At 37.6% G+C, this 20,893-nt stretch overlaps 1 protein-coding gene across 2 annotated transcripts in view; it reads right to left on the minus strand.

Annotated features, from left to right (window-relative positions):
• The window catches only part of PARP8 (poly(ADP-ribose) polymerase family member 8), a 191,296-nt gene that overhangs the window by 150,262 nt on the left and 20,141 nt on the right, over nucleotides 1-20,893 (minus strand). The gene's annotated exons all lie outside the window — the stretch shown is intronic.

The raw sequence follows: 20,893 nt of genomic DNA on the forward strand, positions 1-20,893 counted from the left end.
ATGACAGAGTGTGCGCATGTGTGTGTTTGTAAGACTGTCTGGAGCATGTAAGTGCCCAATAAGTGTTTACTAATTTCAATGTCACTGTTATCTTCCTGGGGTTTCACATGTAGCTCAGCTGGTAAAGAATCCGCCTGCAAGGCCAAAGACCTCAGTTTTTTCCTGGGTTGGGAGGTTCCCTTGGAGAAGGGATAGGCTGCCCACTCCAGTATTCATGGGCTTCCCTGGTGGCTCAGATGGTAAAGAATACACCTGCAATGCAGGAAACCTGGGTTTGATCCCTGGGTTGGGAAGATCTCCTGGAGGAGGGCATGGCAATCCATTCCAGTATTCTTGCCTGGAGAATCCCCATGGACAGAGGAGCCTGGCGGGCTACAGTCCATGGGGTCACAAAAATTCAGACAAAGAATTTTTCTAGATACTTTTCTGAATAACATTTTTATTTACGAACCCAGTGCCTCATCCAAGGCAATGCACTTTCTCCTTTCTTTTGAATTATAACCATGTATGTAGTCAGTATCATATGACATTCATCTTACTTTAATAAAATTTCTTCACTAAATTAAATTTTATGAACTCTGCCCCATTACAGTTTTCTTGAAAACAGGGATCTTGCTGAACAATTATCACATCACATTTTCTACAAGAGTACTGGAAATATTTCATTAAGTACTTTTTGCCTGATTGCATAATGAAATCAAGCACATTCACCATGCTTGTCATCATATTCCCAGCCGCCAGCAAAGTGCCTGTCACATAGTCAATACTAATAAAAACTTATAGAATCAATAATACATGCAGTCCATTATTCTTTTCTAGCAAGCTCCCCAAAATGACATTTTTCTTACCTAAAAAGTAAATTTAAAATGAACCTCAGTCTCTACATTTTAAGAATATTTTGAAAGTTCAAGTTCTTAAGATTAAACATAAATAACAGCACATTTTAAAACAATGAAAAAAACTCAAGGCAAATATAAATTATTAAACAAATGTAAAAACAAGAAATTTATTACTGGCTTCCTGTATTTGACATAAAATCTTCAGAACAACACTTCACAAGGTCTCCAGGTGAGTCTCTCCTTAATGAGACAGTATTCCACTAGCTGAACAAGGCTCTATTGTTCAAACCCTAGTTTCTGACACACAGATAAAGGGCCTCAAAAGTCAGTAACACATATACTGTTAGATCAGTGGTCTGAACACACAGGTTGCCAGTCATTAATATTCACCAGCATCTCACCTGTGAAGAGCAGTGTGCAAGGTTCTAGGGAAAGAACTATCAGTAAAAGGAGAGAGGTAAGACAAGCATGACTAATTGCAAAATCTAACCTCGATTTTATCTCTGCTTCACTTTCCCAAGCCTAATGGAGGGTATGAACAAAAAAGCAAGTTCCCTGGTACGTCTTCCCCTTGAAGCTTTCTTCTGAGAAGAAAGAGACCTCCAGACAGTTGTTCTCAAGGTGGGCTTTATCAGAGTCGCAGAGAACAAATGGCACGTTCACTGAGATCAAGGGATTTCAGTTTTGTTCTCCACAAACAGAAAAGGGCCTAAAATATCTTTATTTTTATTTCTCTTATTTGTTAGTCACTCAGTCGTGTGCAACTCTTTGCAACCCCACGGACTGTAGCCCTCCAGACCCCTCTACGCATGGGATTTTCCAGGCAAAAATACTGGAGTGGATTGCCACTGGGCTGGCCAAAAAGTTCATTCGGGTTTTTCTATATGAAAAACCTGAACAAACACTTTTTGACCAATTCAGTACAACAGGCACTCAATCAGTACTGCTGGCCTGATGAATAAACAGTGGCAGTAATAATATCATGACTCCTTCAAAGGCCAAACCAAAACCCCTAGTAAACCTCCTAAGAAATGAATTGACCTGGTTGGACAGTTCGAGTATCATACCTTGACTCTATGTAGAGTATTGTTAGTCGTTCAGTCGTGTCCGACTCTTTGCTATCCCATGGACTGTAGCCTGCCAGGCTCCTCTGTCCATGGGATTCTCCAGGCAAGAATACTGGAGTGGACTGCCATTCCCTTCTCCAGAGGACCTTCCTGACACAGGGATTGAACCTGGGTCTCCCGCAATGCAGGCAGATTCTTTAGCGTTTGAGCTACAGAGAAGATCCTCTACTCTATGCTCTATAATCCTACACTCTATATAGAGTAAATAATGAAAAAAAAAAAAAAAACCATTTCCTTAACCAAAAACAGCATTTCCCAGGTATTATCTCATCCCCTCCATTTGCTTAAGAAAAACTTCCTACCATCTGTAATTATCGGGCTCATTTGTATGACCATTTGTCTGTCTGTCCTGTGAGGTCAGGGTCCCAGGCAAGTCCTGTCGCTGCTATATACACTGTGCCTAGCTCAGGGAAAGGAAGCACATGAACAATGACATGGACAAAAGGCATATATGTTCCTTATTGTTTCCTCTTCTGAGTAACAGATGGATTCACCTAATCCTTGTTTTTGCAGTTAGCATTACTGGATCCTCAATTACTTAGACAGGAGGATTAAAAACATACATTAATAAAACAACCAACTCCCACTATTTTCATTGAATAGAGTGGAGAGAGGAATTGGGTGGAGGCAAAGGGCTGCAGCAATGGGATTTGAAATAGAGATAAGAGTGAGAACTCAAAAGCAAGGGTGTCATCTACTAGACTCTTAGTTCGGGATGAACTAAAGCTTTTTTATTTTAACTTAGAATGAATTTAAAATACTTTGCAGAAAATAAAAAATGTGTTAGAAAATCATATAACACTGACAAGCCTTGAAAATGATCATTTCAGAATACGTTCACTTGACAGGAAGGTATGAATTTTTAAGTTGCTATTGTTCTAGAAGCCACCAATAAAGTATAAATTGGTTTATCTACTTAAAAGATAAAATTTTACTTTCATGCTTTATCAGTGATCATAGGTCAAGTTATTTATGATCACAAAGACTAGGTCTAATTATGGCAATTGTATGATTAAGGGTAGTATAATATCTACCTTTAAAAATATAATATTCTTGTTTAGGGAAATTAAGTAAGATTTAATTAGAAGTTTAAAGAAGATTCTTCTTTATTTCTAAAAGGACCAGATTTAAGAACCACTTGCATAAATTGTACAATTGAAAATGAATACCTCTTTTCAGGTTTCAAATCATATATTCTGCAAATGAGTCTGCAAAAGCAGGAAAACCAGATGCTGTTTTATTTAAAAGGTTAGTTGTCAAAACAAGAAAAAAGTATTCATTTATATTTACAAGACGCAACAGTCACAACACCACAATTACACCCATTATTTTCATGAGTCAGAGCTGGAGGAATAAGATCAAATTCTTGAATTTTTTAAAAATAAAATTATGACATAAAAGATTCCAAGTCTCTAAATAATAAAGGAAGAAGTTCTAAATGCCACTGTGTTGCTGAACAAAAACCAAAACAAATTTCTCAAAGTGTACCCTCTCTGTAGCCCCTTAAGCAAGACAAGCTCTTCCCTGGATGTGGTTAGTATCAAAGCAAAAGAGTAAACGATTTATTTTGGAATCATGAATCAATACCTACTTTAAATGGTCTTCTCAAGCAAACTTTAACTCTTTAACAACTTAAACATTTTCCAGATCTCAAAAGAGCCAATCTTGTTAACCAAAATTACTTCAAATATGATTACTCAAACTGGAAATCTAATTACTTAATTTGAATGTCATATGTATTATAAAATTATGGGAAAGAGAACAAATGGATATTTACAGAAAGAATTCAGGTAAAAAGCATATTCTTTTCATTAGAAGAATTAAATAAAGGCTTTATACTCAGTAAACCAAATTCACTATGCTGCAGTCCATGGGGTTGCCAAGAGTCGGTCATGACTGAGGGACTGAACTGGAACTTTATTTTAATGAAGTCCCCAAATTCCCATCCCATATATGCAATCAACACAGCTTATCCTACACATCCAATCAACACCAAAATCTGCCATTTAACATAAATTCATCCACTTATGCTCAGCCTTATGGCCACTACTACAACAGTCTCCTCCTTTCTAAAGATAATTATATAAAACCCTTTTGTTTTATCACTCTACTAAGAAAAAATGAGTGAGAAGGGGAACCATGACTTAGGCTGTGGTCTTTTAATCTGTGTTAGGTTAACTGAACTCCCAAAATTAAAATCCGTATTGATTTAATTCATTGACTTAATTGATTGAATTCATGTCAGTCATTAAATCTAAACACATCTAAAATTAGAATTCAAATAATATAAGATTTAAATTTAAATTCTAATACAAAAAATTATCCATAGTATAACCTGGGGAATTTACATTGTCTCAGAGATACAGAAATTCAGAAACTCCAATACCACCAGAAAGTGTTACAAGAATGCAGATGGGTCTGGAGTACTACTTGGAGGATTATCTAGTAATTATTTCAAGTATGAGAGTGAACATTACTAAGTACAATGATCATCTTGAGAGAAAGCTTTTGCCAGATAAAAAAAAAAAGACATGGAAGTTTATGGAATAGTAGCTGAATTAGCATGACCACATTACCACATTAATATAATACTGTATTTGTGGGAGGAAAATATAATTTTTAAAAATGATGCCTGACACAATTTTCACTTATTAAGTATAAGCAATAGTCAAGAGACTAAAATAACTCTAAAGAGACCAAAAGAAAGCAGTTAAAATCAAACATATATTACAATTCTTACTAATTTAAATACTTGCCTTAAAGCATTGTTTAGTAAATTTGGATCACATTATGTTTAGCTCTTTGTAGTTGATCAAATTAAGTTTCAATTTCACTGCATTACAGAAAAGCAAAACAAAAATTTATGTTTGCAAACCACAGGCTACTTAAGGAAAGAAGTTTTTATGTGCAAATTTAGAATCTTGTCTCCCAACTGTGAATGAAGATATCTACAGAATAATCAATAGTGAGCTGTGATTTGGTTTTCTCTGCAGAGTTGTATGCTCTCAGAGAATTTTAAAGAGAAAAATCATAAAAAGATACGTTCTTTTTCCAGCATAGTGACAATAGATTAAAAACACCAGCTCTTTTCACCCCTAAACTAGTGCAGTTCTTTTTTTTAGAGGTTGATTCTGGCACATCTGGCCCTTGGGATAGTAGGAAGAGGACAAATGTTGATTACTGAAGATTTAAGTCTATTTTCTTGATCTTAAACCAATATTACCATCTGAAAACCTCCTTTTTCTCACCAGAAAGCCTACAGTTGGACTTTTAGAAATGGATATGTATTTAATCTGGCTTAATTCACTAATTTTTCAGTGAAGACAGGTTCCCATGAGTCATGCCGTATGTCCTTCTGTGTTTTAATGGGACAAAGGGTGATATAATCCTATCAAAAAAGACTTTTTAATGTCCTACCAACTTGCTACTACTTGCAATATGGCTCACAGTCCAGCAGCATCAACTCACCTAGGAGCTTATTAGAAATATCGCCACTTGGCTCATCTCAGACCTACTGAATCTGAATCTGTGTTTTAATAGATGTTCAAGTGATCCTTATGACATTCAAGGCTGATATTCAGCACACTTGCTTTATCATCATATTGAATAACCGAGATGGCACTATAAATAAATTGGCTGATTCACAACAGTCTCTCCAGGAACATTTTGGGAGGAATCCTAAGCAGGTGATGCTGGCTTATTGAACCTAGCTGATCTGACTACCTCTACACAGTGCTATGCTCTCAAGATGACTGGGAAACTGAAGCAGTTCTGAAAATGAGATTACATGGAAATGTATGCATAAACACTCTGTAAATGGAGAGGTCTTTAAAAAGTGCTGGTACTGTGATTTTTTTTCCTAAAGATCCCAATTCTGTGAAAGATCCATGTTCTTTGGGTTTTGAACTTGGCAAGGGAGGAACTTAAAGAATCCAGAAACCCAACAATTCTTCCCATGTTCCAGTATGGAAGGCCCTCCGCAATCTTTCATTCACTTGGTCAGTCATTATCACACACTTACTCAACACTACCTGTGTCCCGCCATGTGAAGGATAGAATTACAGTCACTGGGAGAGTAAAACAGACACGACTCTGTCTGTAGGGACCCATGTTATCATGGGTATAGGACAGGTTATCACACTCTTGCAACCAGACACACACGATCCAACGACACCACAGTGGCCTCACTTCCTGAGCAGAGGGACGTGTGGAAAAGTCTCGTTCCACTACAGTTCCAAGGAAGCAAAGTTGGAAATTTTTCCAAAGAATTTTTTTTTCCTGTGAAACTAAGTGAAATCCTGTTCTAAGACTTCCCAGCGGGGGATGACATGTCTTGAATAGATTCACTTGGTACATTTTTAACTTACCAGTTAGAAGCTACAGATCATCTTGGCCAGCACATCTTACATAACACCCAGTTTTCTAATCCTTTTCCTTCCCTGAACCTTTTCCAAGGAACCCCTGGCCCCAGAGCTTCCTTTCAGACTTCTGTTTGTTTGTTTTCCATTTATTTCTTCCAGTGGTTTCTCCTTTCATTCAGAGAGAGGGTAAAGCAAAAATCTCATCAGGATAAAGTAAAAGTAAAGTCACTCAGTCCGACTCTTTGTGACCCCATGGACTGTAGCCTACCACGCTCCTCTGTCCATGGGATTTTCCTGGCAAGAGTACTGGAGTGGGCTGCCATTTCCTTCTCCAGGGGATCTTCCCGACCCCAGAATCGGACCCAGGGCTTCAGCATTGCAGACGGACGCTTTACCGACTGATTATTCTTTGATTGACTAATGGTCTCTGGCCTTTCTTCTGCTCTTCAGGGTACTGTGAAGGGGAGGGGCAGGGGGAATCTCATTTCCACTGAGATTCTGCTGCACATTGAACTCTTAGGTATAATTTCCAGCTTCATATAAGGAAAAGGGTCATTTGACAAAGTGATAAAAAGTGAAAAGATGCTAAGGAATAAGAGGGACATAAGAAGAACACGCTAGAAGGTAATTCATTTGCGAGTATTTCAATTGCAACATTCACTGATTTCTAGGATTCTTAGGAAACTCTGGAAATAGGGGAAGCTTTAGATTAACATGAACACTTACAGTGCAAGGGGTCACACTGAATTCATCTTTATCTCCCTAGTGCCTGTGGCTGCTGGAATGATTGGTGAGTAAACCCATCAGTAAACATCTCACATATTCTGTTCTCGGAGGTTTTCTTATCCTTATCTTTATACTCATTCATTTATTAGGCACTCAATTGAGAAATAGTCATTGAGCACCTACTGTGTACCAGGCATTGTGCTGGGCCCAAGACAACATAACACCAAAAGCCCTTGCATAGTTCACAGTCCAGAGAAAGAAATTAAACTCTGATCGAGTAATCATTTACAAATGTGTAAAAGTTCAGTTGCAATGCTAGGAGAAATTTCCAGTGAATTTGACAATTCTTTTTTTTTTTTTTTTCGCTTCCCTTTTTTAAACAATTTATTTATTTTAATCCAGTGAAAGAGAGGAGGCTTTCCTATGACACTTCATCAGTGAAAGCTGCAAAGGAGGTAAAAAAGGAAAGAGGTGTTACTGACCCAACACAGTGATTATTTTCATTACTAGTTATAGTAAACAATAGTTTATAAGCCACATGTTAAATTTTATTATGGTAGACAAATGAGAATATGATTTACTTAAAAGATACAGCTTTGCCAATATCTATCACCACCAATACATTTATCAAAAAAATGATGCAAATATTTGTTTTTTTATTTTTTCTAGAATTGATGTCTTTTTAATTTATGTCTTTATTTAAGTACTGATTTTCTTCTTTCAAACACTGTTGGCCCGGATTTCAAACAAAAGATACAGAATTTCCAGAAAAGATTCTGGCAGCCTGTTCAATAACTTTCCCAAACCCTAGAGTTTTGGACTCAGCAGGATATGAGAATGTTTTTAGACCCATTCTTTTAATGTCCTGAGTGATAGATGTGGCAGCAAGCCTGGTCTCACTATCCTAAGTGAGAATAAGAACACCCAAGGCAAGAGCAGTAAGTCCAAGAGTGTAGAGAAAGATAAGAAGGTTGAATCCCCAGGGCCTGACAGCCACAACTAAATTTGCAAAAGCATAAGACATTCCAAAAGCTACAGCATCAGTTAAGAAAGGGGCAAGGAGATTAAGGGGGCAAGCAAGCAGACAAAGTAGAAACGTGGAAATGTCAAAGCCTGAGTGAGAAGCAATCAGAGAAAGGGAAAAAAAAACAAACAAAACTAGGTGAGATGTTAGTAAAGTAAAAGGGAAAAACACTTTGCAGAAAGAAGACACCAAGAAGAAGGTGACCAATTAGAATGGCAAGGGCAGAGAGCAGACAGCAGGTAATGAGTAAATGGAAAATAAAGAGCACAGAGTACTACTGAAGCAGGAAAGAGAAAGGGAAAGAGCTGATGGGTAAAAAACAGGACAGATACTTTGTTTTTAGGTAATAAAATCCTGTCTGCCTTACAGTTTTTATCCTTTCATATTGAAAATTATAGGTTAATCATTCAAGAAATTTAACGGAGGGACCAGAAATTTAATAGCAGTCCAGGGGCTAAAACTTCACACTTCCACTAAATGGGATGCAGGTTTGATCCCTGGTGGGGGAGTTAACATTCCACATGTCTTGTGGCTTGGCCAAAGGGAAAAAAATTTAATGAACATTTTCTACATACAAATATGGTACTTCGGATGTCCAAATTTAATTTAAAATTTGGGACAATTTTAAAACTTTTAGTGTTCATTCAGGTAGTTTTTAAAACTTTTAATTAAAAAAAAATATTTCTGTACGGTAGCCTAACTAGTTGAAACAAATTAAACCACAGAAGGAGTCAAGGTATAGTCTGATTCTCCTCAATCCTTCACTATAATGTCTATTCAAAATTACAGGCTTCCGGGTGGCTCACTGGTAAAAAATCCGTATGCAATGCAGGAGATGAGGGTTCAATTCCAGGCTCAGGAAGATCCCGTGGAGAAACAAATGGCAACCCACAATAGTATTTTGCCTGGGAAATTCCATGGACAGAGAAGCCTGCTGAGCTACAGTCCATGGGGTCACAAAAGAGTTGGACACAACTTAGCAATTAAACAACCAAGCAACCAACCTATCTGAAATTAATCTGAAGCAATTATTTTTCTTTTCCTCATTTAAAACAAAATCTTTTCTCTCTCCTGTAGAAGCATTAAAGTATGCCCTCTAGGAACTTCCCTGATGATCCAGAGGTTAAGACTTCATGCTTTCAGTGCAGGGGGCTTGGGTTCCATCCCTGGTCAGGGAAGTAAGATCCCACATGTGTGGCCAAAATATATAAAGGAAAAAAAAATGATGTCCTCTAAGTACTGATGTACAGATTTAATTTATAAGATTTACACAATCCATAACAATAAAAGACAAGTGTTTTTTTCATCTAAATCATGCTTTTTTCCAAAAATAAACAGTAATTTAAACTGAAACATATCAAGATGCCATAGTGAGGGATAATTTTTAATTCACCCAGGTGAAAATTTTTGAAACATAAATCCCAGAGCAAGTCTAAATCACAAAAATATTGTTCAAGTACACTAAAGCTTTAATTTTGCACATTCAAAAGTATATCAACTTGTAGTGCTTCTGGAAGTAATAATTCCCTATCTAATGAGTTATTTTTAAATCAAAATAATGTATTGTTGGGGGAAAAATTTAGAAATAATCCACTACTGTACTATATACTGAAATAGATTTAAAAAGAAGCAAACTGAACAATAACTCATAAAAGTGATTCACATTTATTTTTTAAAAAGCCATTAAAGAAAGATTTATAAAATATTTTGCTCTTTTATTGACAATAATGATCATTAATTAGTACATATTATTAATACAGGTTACAGAACCTAGCCATTGGCTTTTATGAAGTAGGTCTAATAAATATTCAGTGGGCAAAACGGGTCAGACTCCAACAATCATTAGCAATCTAGTTCACCGCTTTAAGAAGTCTAGGTGACTAAGCAGGAACCAGGATTAGGTTGTTACTTTTTTTCATTTTCTAAGCAACTTGGCTGTTGCATGAAGTCAGGATCCCACCTAGAGCTCACTGCTACCTGAGCACCAACAATTCAGTGATTGCTAAGGCACCTGTCACACATATTATTCTCACTCCACTTCCATACTTGAAAACAGATTATTCCATAGAGAACATACAGCCAGGTACACACGGCTCCATGGAGAAGCTGTACTGACAGGCTCATAGTTAAAACCAAGGTTCTTGAAGCCACCCTAAAAAATCCCTTGAGGACACTAAATTTATGTAAGCGGAGATGAAACCTGCTCTGCAGGTATCTAGATCCTCTAACGGGATTTTGACCAAATCTAGTAGAATAAACTAAACATGAAAGCATATTCAAACTGACTACCAATTAAATAACTGCAAATTAAAACTATAATGAGATCCTACTTTGTGTGCATGGACTTGGCAAAAATTTTAAAGAATTTTAACACCCTGCTCAAGCTAAGTCATAAGAGTGTTGGTAGGGGTGTAAATTGGTGTCACTTTCCTAAGGGCAATTTCGCAACATGTGTCAAAGACTCAGAATTTTCATTCTAGGAATATATTATGAGTTAATGGCCAAGTACAAGAAAACATAAGTACAAGGATCCTTGTTCACTGCAGGACACTAAAAGCAATAAAAATATTCACAAATAGTTGCTTCAAGCATAAAATATCATACAGAAAGGGGTTGTAGACATTTATCATTATTGTTATGTGGAAAGAAAAGCCTATTTACAAAACACCATTTAGAAATTTAGCATAATCTTTCTTTATACATAACATAAAAATATGAGGGAGAGAGAGAACATGCAAATATGTGTGTGCATTTGGACAGAAGAATACACTGAAGATATCAGACTGTTAATCCATTAATTTGGGGTGCTGAAATTACAAGCAATTTTCTTTCTTTTGCACCATCAGGAATATAAGAACAATTATGCACAACTCTAAAGTTATGGGCAGTGTAAATGTGAATATAACCAAAAAAGCTTAGAATTCTGTTACCCTAGACTCTGAACATGTTCTTCTATAAATGCAGTTAAGTTCTATCCTGAAGTAGGTTCTGACCTCCTAAGAAAATCAACACAATCAGCAACACCTGGACAGGCTTAATTTTCTAATGGCTGCAGAGCATGGCTCAGATTCAAAATGCTGGCTAAATGTAATTCATCCTATGACCAAGGATGCTTTCAACCCTAGTCTCAAATGAAAGAATAAAGGGTAAGAAAACACCAGGCCATAATAGCTACTTCCCATGCTAATTCAAGTTTTATTTGAGACAGACCATTTAAAAATCAGTGAGGGGAAAGCTATGGTCAGTTGTAACAATTATTGAACAGTAAGGGAAAGCAGTATTTAAAATATTCCTTTCATTTACCGTCAACTGATAATTTTGCTTAAAATCTACCAATGGCATTTGAGTTTGATAATCATGCGGAGAACTCCTGCTTTACTTATAAGAAGAATTGCTCAGGGCAGTCCCCAACACTCTTATATTGAAAATTTTAAGAACTCTTCATTTCCTGGGTCAATCATCTAGAGACACACTTAAGAACAGTATATATTCTTGCTTTGAATAATTTAAAGTCAAGAAGTAAATACAGGCAGGAAAGCCAATGATTATAAATCGTTTTAAGCACTATAACAAATAAGCATGAGGTGCCATAGAGGTGCAGATTAAGTGCCTCTAAGACAAGGTAATGACTGACCAACTGTGACTACTTAAATTGAATCTTAGATATTGATAGTAAGATTTAGTCAAAGGGATCAGAGAAGCAAAGAGTTTTAATCTTACCATCTTATGGAAGTAAGAAAAAGCAACCATGGGAACAGAGAATTTCTCATTAATAGGCCTGCCTAATTAGGTCCCAACAGCATTCACTCCTTCATTCAAAAGTTCTGATTCTCTGCTTTAATTTGGGCACTGTGCTAATCGAAAAAGAAACGGATTTTTGCTTTGAGGGAGTGTAACACAGAGTCATAACGGGGAGTTTTAATCATCAAGTCACTATACATACAGTTAAGTATTAGGGGCCACAGTTTCATGGAAAACTTAGAAGAAATGATACCTAAACTGAAAGCATAACACACAGGAGTAAAGTGAAATGCAAAATAAAAATATCAAAAGAAGACAAAATGGCAAAGATCAATTATTAGGTAGGAAGATCAAGAGATGCCTGATCACAAGGCAGCTTTTGAATGACATGATGAAGATTTTTGGATTCATTCTGTGGCCAGTGGATAAACTAGAAGGGGTTTTAAGAGGAGGAAGTAATCTGATCAGATTTAAGATTATTTTGCTAGGGTGGAATGGAATGGAATGAAGCAAGACAGGAAGAAAAGAGACTAATCTGGAAAATTAGAACAATCAAAGAAAGAAATGGTGGTGGTGGTGGTCAGAAGAAAGACAGAGGAAGTTGGGATGGAAAGTAACCACCGCCATTCAGTATCAGTCATTTGACTGATATCAAGGAGTTAAAATATAAACAGCAACGTGATGATCAATTCTAAGTAGGGAGTGTGGGAAACGAAGTCATCCTGGATATCAGCCAAGTCTGTCACGTGTATAAATGTGTATAAGCACTGTAATCATTCAATGGCACAGGAACTCAGAAGGGAGCAAAAGGTAAGTTTCATTTTTGACATTTAGTTTGAAGATTCTTAAAACGTCCAAGTTGTCATGCCTAGTAGGCCAGGAGATATAAAGAACATTGATATGGGCTGAAAACACAAAGCATCAGGAATTGGGGAGACCTAAGACATGACCTGATGCTGGGAGGGGTTGGGGGCAGGAGAAGGGGACAACTCAGGATGAGATGGCTGGATGGCATCACCGACTCGATGGGCGTGAGTCTGAGTGAACTCCGGGAGATGGTGATGGACAGGGAGGCCCAGCGTGCTGCGATTCATAGGGTCGCAAAGAGTCGGACACAACTGAGCGACTGAACTGAACTGAACTGAAGACGTGACAATAACGAAATTAACTCAACACACGGGAGTTGATAGAGATTTCCCCGGATATTTGGAGAATTCCATGAACAAAGGCTTCCCTGGTGGCTCAGAGGTTAAAGCGTCTGCCTCCAATGCGGGAGACCCGGGTTCGATCCCTGGGTCAGGAAGATCCCCTGGAGAAGGAAATGGCAATCCACTTCAGTATTCTTGCCTGGAGAATCCTATGGACAGAGAAGCCTAGTAGGTTACAGTCCACAGGGTCGCAAAGAGTCGGACTCGACTGAGTGACTTCACCTTCATCAACAAAGGAGTCTGGCAGGCTACATACAGTCCATGGGGTTGCAAAGAGTGAAACGTGGCTGAACGATTAACACTTTCACTCTCACTTTGGTGTAGGTAAAGATGAAGGAAGAGAAGGGAATGTTAAGTTACCCTGACATTTGCTAAATTGGAACAGGGGATGGAGGCCATAAAAGGATGTGGCAGTCAAAGACGTGGGGCAGAATCAGGAGCCCATTATGGAGGCCAAGGGAGAAGAGCATTTCCAAAGGGCAGACTGATTAACCCTGTCAAAGGCTACATTCAAACAAGTCAAGCAAAGTAAGAGCTGTGTCAATGGAGCGCGAGAGGCCACTATTAGCATTGCTGTTCAGCTGAAAGAAAGGCTGAGGATGTAAACACTTCCGTCAGAGAATCTGGTTTTGGAGGGAAGGAAAGCAGCAACAAGAGAAGAATGAGGAAACAAGGAAGTTTTAAAAACAAGGGCGTTTTTATTTGTAAGCTTGTTTGCTTTTCTGAGACAAAGAAACTAGCAAGAAGAAGGTGTGTGGAAGGGGAATAAATTGGGGAATAGATGTGTTCACATTAGCCATGGGCTCCTTTCCAATGAGACTGAATGATGGAAGCAAAGATGATGGAAGAAAACAAGGCTGTAGGTACCTGGCAAAAAGGGAAAAGAGTTGCTACTTTTTGGTTACTGATTTTAACAACAATTTTGATGGAATGTCATTCAGAAGAAGGTGGAGGAATACGAGGTCTTAGGAGGTAGAGAGAGAGAAACTACTATAGAAAACAGAGAGCGAGCTGAACAGGGAAGCAGACAGCACTGGTGTGTGTCTCACTATTCAGTATCCTTTCAACAACTGCTGTAGTAGCTGATATATGAGGGACCAGTTGAGGCTGGAGATCACACATTTAAGAACATTAATTGTCACTCCCGAGTTTCTGCCTGCAGAAATGTGAATCAGTCTAGGAGAGTCACTAGGTAGACAAATCTTAGATGCAGTTTAGCTAGATGGGTGCAACAGAAAGCTAAAAGGACAAAGAAGTTGAGAGGATATTTCCAAATGGATCTTTCAAATGGTGAAACAGGCTAAAAGGGGAAGGAATAAAATTAGGAGACGTTAATAAAGGAAGTAAATGGGTGAGGAGATCAAAGGTCTCAATGAAATGTAGCAATAATGTGAGAGCTGGAAAGACAGCAAGCTGACGATGTCAGAGAGTAAGATGCGTGGGCTACATACACCGGAGGTTAAGCAGTTCCAGGAGATGGTAAGTTCCAGAGAGTGACCATGACATCGATGGCCTAAATGGCTAGAATGGGAAAATACTTGTGTTGCGATATCCAAAGAATGAAAGGCCTTTGTATATTAAGTAGAGCATCATTGTGGATTCTGAAGTCACTGGTGTGTTGCCTGGATTTAGGGTTGATTGGAAAATTGATTGGAAAACTGCAAATTGGGTGTCGAAGTCCTCAATCGTGAGGGAGAATGGTGCAGACAAAAGATTAAAAGTAATAAAATAAATGTTCAAATTAATGATAATCTATCCTAGTATGAAATTTATAGACACTAAAAATCATGTTTTAATGATATTTATTGATATAAGAAAATATTCATCATACGCTGATATATACAACAAAATACAAATTTTATTTGAAAAACAGTAACTGTATTTGCGTGTCTATATACTTGTATATAGGCTTCCCTCGTGGCTCAACAGTAAGGAATCCACGTGCCAATGCAAGAGATGCAGGTTTAACTGCTGAGTTAGAAAGATTCCCTGAAGAAGGAAATTGCAACCCACTCCAGTATTCTTGCTTGGGAAATCCCATGGATACAGGTGCCTGGAGGGATACAGTCCATGGGGTTGAAAAAGATTGCCACATGACTGAGCAACTGAACAAAGACAACAGCAGCAGCAAGAGGGAAGGGAAGGAGGTCCAGTAAAAACATCATGGGCTTTACAACAGCAGAGGGCTTTGCAGAGTATGGAAAAGAAAGCACTGAGGATCTCTCCTCCCCGCTTCACATCTCTTCACAGTGACCATTCCAACTTCCTTAATCCCTCCATTCCTCTACCTTCCTTAAAAAAGAGATGGAAATCATCAAGTGGGAATCTTTGTATCTTATTGCCATCTCACGTAACTTACAGGTCCTATCTCCTAATTGTAAAGCAAAACGGTCTAAGCCTAAGAGCACTTTCTTGAGAGGGTTGCAGGGAGATGACCTCAGGGAAGGCTCAACCTCCAGCTAAGGATAAAAACTGACAAGCCTCACTGTGTTAGCAGCCAGAAGGGTAGACAGTGTTTCTAAAACAAGTTTCCAACAGAAAATACCTGCAATAATCCAGGTACATGGTGAGACATAAGCCTCATTTAGGAATTATCAAGATCTATGAATTTCAAGAGACCACTGTACCAAGTAAGGTAGGTAGGAGAATGACTTAATCTCCAGGAACCTCACCAAATGTTCAGAAATTGTAAACTTTCCCAGGACAGAGAAATACAGCAGGCATAATATTACTCACTGACATTCTTCCTGCCCCCTCTCACTATAACACTCATAGCTGGGCAGGTCTACATGACTGGTGTGAGCATGTGAAACAGCAGAGGAAGTGCTCCGTGACATGCCTGGTCTGGGGTAATGAAAGGTCCATGTAGAATTCTCCAGCTTCTTTCTTTCCCTGAAATAGAAACTGAGCAAGGTGTGTTTCCAGATAATACACAGGCAAGATCGAGGCTCTTCAATCCTATTCCTTCAGTGATTGTATGGAGCTCCTACCAGCCAAAGGTGGATGTAGACAATAAGACCAGAATAAACCTTAGCAGAATGAAGTGGTTCAAATTTCAGTTATTTGGTTACAGCAGCAGAGCTAGCCTAAACTTACTGACCATGCTCATGCTGGCTAAGAAAATCAAAAGCTGTGACAGATGATAAGAGTGAATGGGGCGGAAGAAAGGACAGAGTAGCCAATTTAAAGGTTCAGGTCCCCCAGCTCCCTAGAAAAATCACAACTCAGCTAACTGGTGGACTAGTCTCTTCCTCAGAAGGCCAGAGGGTCAAACAACAGCTTAACAATCCCCAGGAAAAATGGAGCACCCCCTGAAAAACTCAGCAGGAAATAGTCTTCATATGTAAACATCTTGCCGCATCCCATCCCATTCCTTCGCACAAACAAGGAAGTCATTCTGAATGATGACATTTGTCTAAGATCACCAAAGCAATCATTTTCTTGTTTGAGTGCCTTGAGCCACAGCTCAACCAATAATATATCAAGACATTCTTAATTTTATGAACTGACAAAGCTATATAATAAAAGGAATAAAATAACATAACAACTCATCACACATAAGTGGTTTTCTTTCAGTAAAGAATTTAAATGCTACTTGAAGAGTCAAGCTTGAATTAACTTCTAAGAATTATAGAAATATTAATTTAGCACTTTCATAATTACAATTTAATAAGAGATGAGAATTATTTGAGTTTTAATTTCCATCATCATTAGTTTTAAAGTATTAATAAATATTTTAAGCCATACATGTGAGTTTGAAATCACATCAATAATATAAAATCAAGTGAACTGTAGAATATTATCTAAAAGAATAAAATATTTACCAATCATTATTGCCACCCTCTGCACTGGAAAGACCTGGTTCATTGTGACCTACTCTGACCTGTTTCCCAATGAGTATTTCCTGTGAAGTCACTTCTTCTGCAATGCCTGCTCACCAGGGATCTTTGAGGTTTGTTGCAAAACTACTGTTAGTGATTCTAGAAGCCTGCCCCAGGCACACTCAAACCAAGCAGAGTCTTTTGTTTGTAACAGTTGTGTGTGAGAATGAACTACTCTCACAGGGCATAGCACATTTATTTGTGGAAGATAAATCCAATTGTTCTGTAGCTTTTCCAAGGCCAAATAGGAAAATACATCACAAAATGAAAAAACTCTCTCTGGTGAACTTTGTGGTTGTCACACCAACAACATCTGTTTTGTTTTTTTTTTTCCAGAAATGTTCCTACTGTCCATGACTGTATTGTGTCTTTCTCAGGGTAGCTAATTTGAGGACAGCTAATTTGATACCCAGCTCTAGCAATGAGACATGGAATTCAGGCCCCAAATAATCAGCATCTGAAAGCATCTCCCCTGTTTAGATACAGAAAAGGAAAAACCACTGGAGTGGTCTGCAGCTGTCTTGCAATCCCTGGAGAAAGTGATACGTACCAGCTGACATGGAAGATAAGCGTTAACTTTGGGAAAAAACCAAGTAGTTGAAGACATTCATAACTCTAATTAATCAACCCATAAACTCAATTTTTCACTGATTCCAGAGTGAAATAACCAAGAAAAATCTTTTATTTCAGCCAACTGAGTTGAATATTCCATTATTAGCAAATGAAGGCATCTTGACAGATACAAATGTCAAGACACACAGCTTGTGTGTGTTCCATGCTCTGAGAATGATCTGCACGTTCCAGAAATCCTGGCGTGCTTATCCCTATTCTCTAATCAAATAACAGTTTATGTGCAAAAAATAAGTGTCATAAAATCTGCATTTTCTCTAAGAGGAGCCTATAGTCCAGGCTTCTCTTACAGGTTATAAATGGGACAGCAGAAGCCACAGAGATGTTGGATGATTTGATCGCCATGGGACTGGAGCTGCAGCAGAACCACAGGACCCCTGAGTGCCCTGCAAGCACACCACCTACAGAGAGACTTCACCCACCTCCTGCTTCTGGGAAGGAACAGGAGGCAGAAATAGAAAACTATGTCCTTTGCTACACTTACTAAGCTCCTTGCTTTCAAAGTAGCAAAAGTGAAAGAGCCATTTTTAAAAACCCAAGCTATAAATATGGAAGTCAAGTGAGTCCTGGAAATCACTCCTGACACTGGCTCCAAATAACATTAGGTTAGCCCCAAAATATCCTCATAAGGTTTCTGATAGGCTCATGTAATTGAAGCAGAAGTTGGACGCTGGTGCTCTGTCAAGACTACATTTAGGCATTTTATCATTTTTATAACATTACGTAAGATGAAGAGAAATAGAATATATGAATATATATAAAACTTTAGTTGTCACTTATCGTTATTCTTCAGCCAGTATTTTTTCATCCCAGCCCAGGACATCGTCACAGCTCTGTTATTTGGCAGTGACAAAGGCTACTGATTCCAGCACTGTTTTCCTTCTCCAAAAACACAAACCTAAATTGAGAAATAATCAAGGAGAGAAATTCCCTTCTCTTCTCTACTCATTCAGGAAGAAGAGTCTTTATTTCTTCTCAAACCCAAAGGAGAGAACCAGGCACATATTACAAATTTATCTACTTTCACTTGCTCAGACTGAAATGAACGGCTAACACTTTCAGGCTGGTAGTCAAAATTGTTCACTCATTATTCAGTGAACTTCAAGAACCAATTAGCTATAAAAGTCACCTAAGCTAGGAAACCTTCACCAGCCGTTTTGGAAAATAGTGTGCATTCTTCTACTAAAATAAATTACAAATGCTTATTGGAAATGTCTAAATTTTTGTCTTTGATAATTAACATATAATTTTAATTCAAACTGTAGATTAAATTATGCTTCTTTAATGCTAATTAAAGAACATGAATATTAGAGACTTTCTTTTTTTAAAATTCTACTTAGCAATAGATTCACATATATGAACATGTGGTTAAAATTATTCTCAGTGTGCCATCTAAAATATGACCTATATATTTTAATGGAAAAAATATTATATGAGGGGTCTATTTTGATTTACTATTTGTGTTTTTCTGTAAGAAAAAGGTGTCCATAGAGCAATGATTATAATATAGAAAAATGTATATGTTGTGCCTCTCTTACAGTAGAAGGTAGAACAGTTCTAAATTTAGAAAAGTGAATTTACAAAGTAAAAATATATATCAGTGAAGTTAGTCAAAGATTAATTATTGCTGAGACTGGCAATGTTATGTCCCTGCACAATTACTCATATTAGAATGGAAATGTTTAAAATAAACTATGAACACAATATGTAATGAGGGCAGAAGCCACCCTCATCATTCATCTTTATATTCCCAGTTAGAGCACCTTGCTATAGTGTCTTCATTGTAACTGATATTCAACAAATATTTGCAAAATGAATGAATAAGGAATGAATGATGAGAAAACAATACATAGCTCCTCTGCCTCCTGGAGGTTCAGTACACTACTTTCTTTTAAATTTAATTAATCCTCAATGTCCTTGTAAAATAGCCAAAGGGAAAGTATACTTCCATTACATCTGAAATTGATGGAATCTATGAGAAGGGTTAAACCTCTTCCTCAAAGTAAATAAAGCATTCACACTCTGTATAGCACCAGGGTATTTAAATCATTTCCTAGGTGGAAGGAATTCAATTTGATCCCCTGCAGCATAAACCACAGGAATTCTTCTCAATCTCTTCAAGATAAATCCCTGGGATCCCTGAGCTCTGCTGCTAATCCATCCTCTCTACTATTCATTCTCTTGCTTTTAAAGTTCCTTTTCACTTCCTCCCCCTCCAAATCCATAAAATTTCCAGGTCAGCCCTAATTTGAAGCATTTTATCCTGCCTTCCCCAAATGTACTCTCACTTAGACCATACGTTTCGACATTCAGAAAGAAAAAAAAGTCATCATACTCATATGAGATCAAGAAAAATAGTTTACCAACATTTGAAAGTAACATGACTGCTCTCTCTTCACCTCTGCTGATCCACAGCTAAGCAAGTAGTAGGATATAAATATAACTTATCTTCACTATTCATGAGGATACTACTCATGAATTAAAAGTCTGACACAACATTTATGTGACCTCATTTTGAAAATTTAAAATAGCATAAGGCCTCTAGGCTTAATTTTATCACAGAAAGATTAAAGACACACAAGCAAGCAGAGATTTTCTCTGCTGTGGGACACTGGCAAGTTCTCTTAACTTAAAACATCTGATATTAAAAATGCCAAACTTCTACGTGTCTGCAGTAATAAGGTGATTATCACACTGAATACCCTTTATGCACCTTCTCTCTAGCAAGTAGAATTAATATTAACACATGGACTGAAAATGTTAAGTGACTATAAATAAGCCCAAATGATTTTGTTAAAATTTACCTTCGCAAAATGTTACTTTCAAATTCTTGGTAGAAAAACTTCTTATTGATATTAAAATACAATGAACAAATTATAAGGAAAGGAAGTATCATCAAATGTTATTCCCTATACCACCTCCCCTTGCTGTGTATTCAATTAGGCTTAGTTCAGACCTGGATTTCTCCACTCAGAAGTACAGAATATACTGTTACCTGGGAAAACAAATTTCTAATGGCACAGTCTCACTCAAACAACAAAATTCCAACCACCTATCCATACACTGCCATCTGTCAACATGACAATGATAACAGATGCAACATTTACACTGCTTTGTATTGCTGTTGTTCAGTCACTAAGTCGTGTTCAACTCTTTGAGACCCCATGGACTGTAGCATGCCAGGCTCCTCTGTCCTCCACTATCACCCGGAGTTTGCTCAAATTCATGTCCATTGAGTCGGTGATGCTATCTAAGCAACTCATCCTCTGCTTTGTAGCAAAAGCTGTAAGTGTGAGCGGATGAAACAGTGATAACCATGAAATTAAACCCAGAAGAAAACGAAACATACAAAATAG

Source organism: Capra hircus, chromosome 20 (assembly GCF_001704415.2).
Source record: "Capra hircus breed San Clemente chromosome 20, ASM170441v1, whole genome shotgun sequence".
Lineage (NCBI taxonomy): Eukaryota > Metazoa > Chordata > Mammalia > Artiodactyla > Bovidae > Capra > Capra hircus.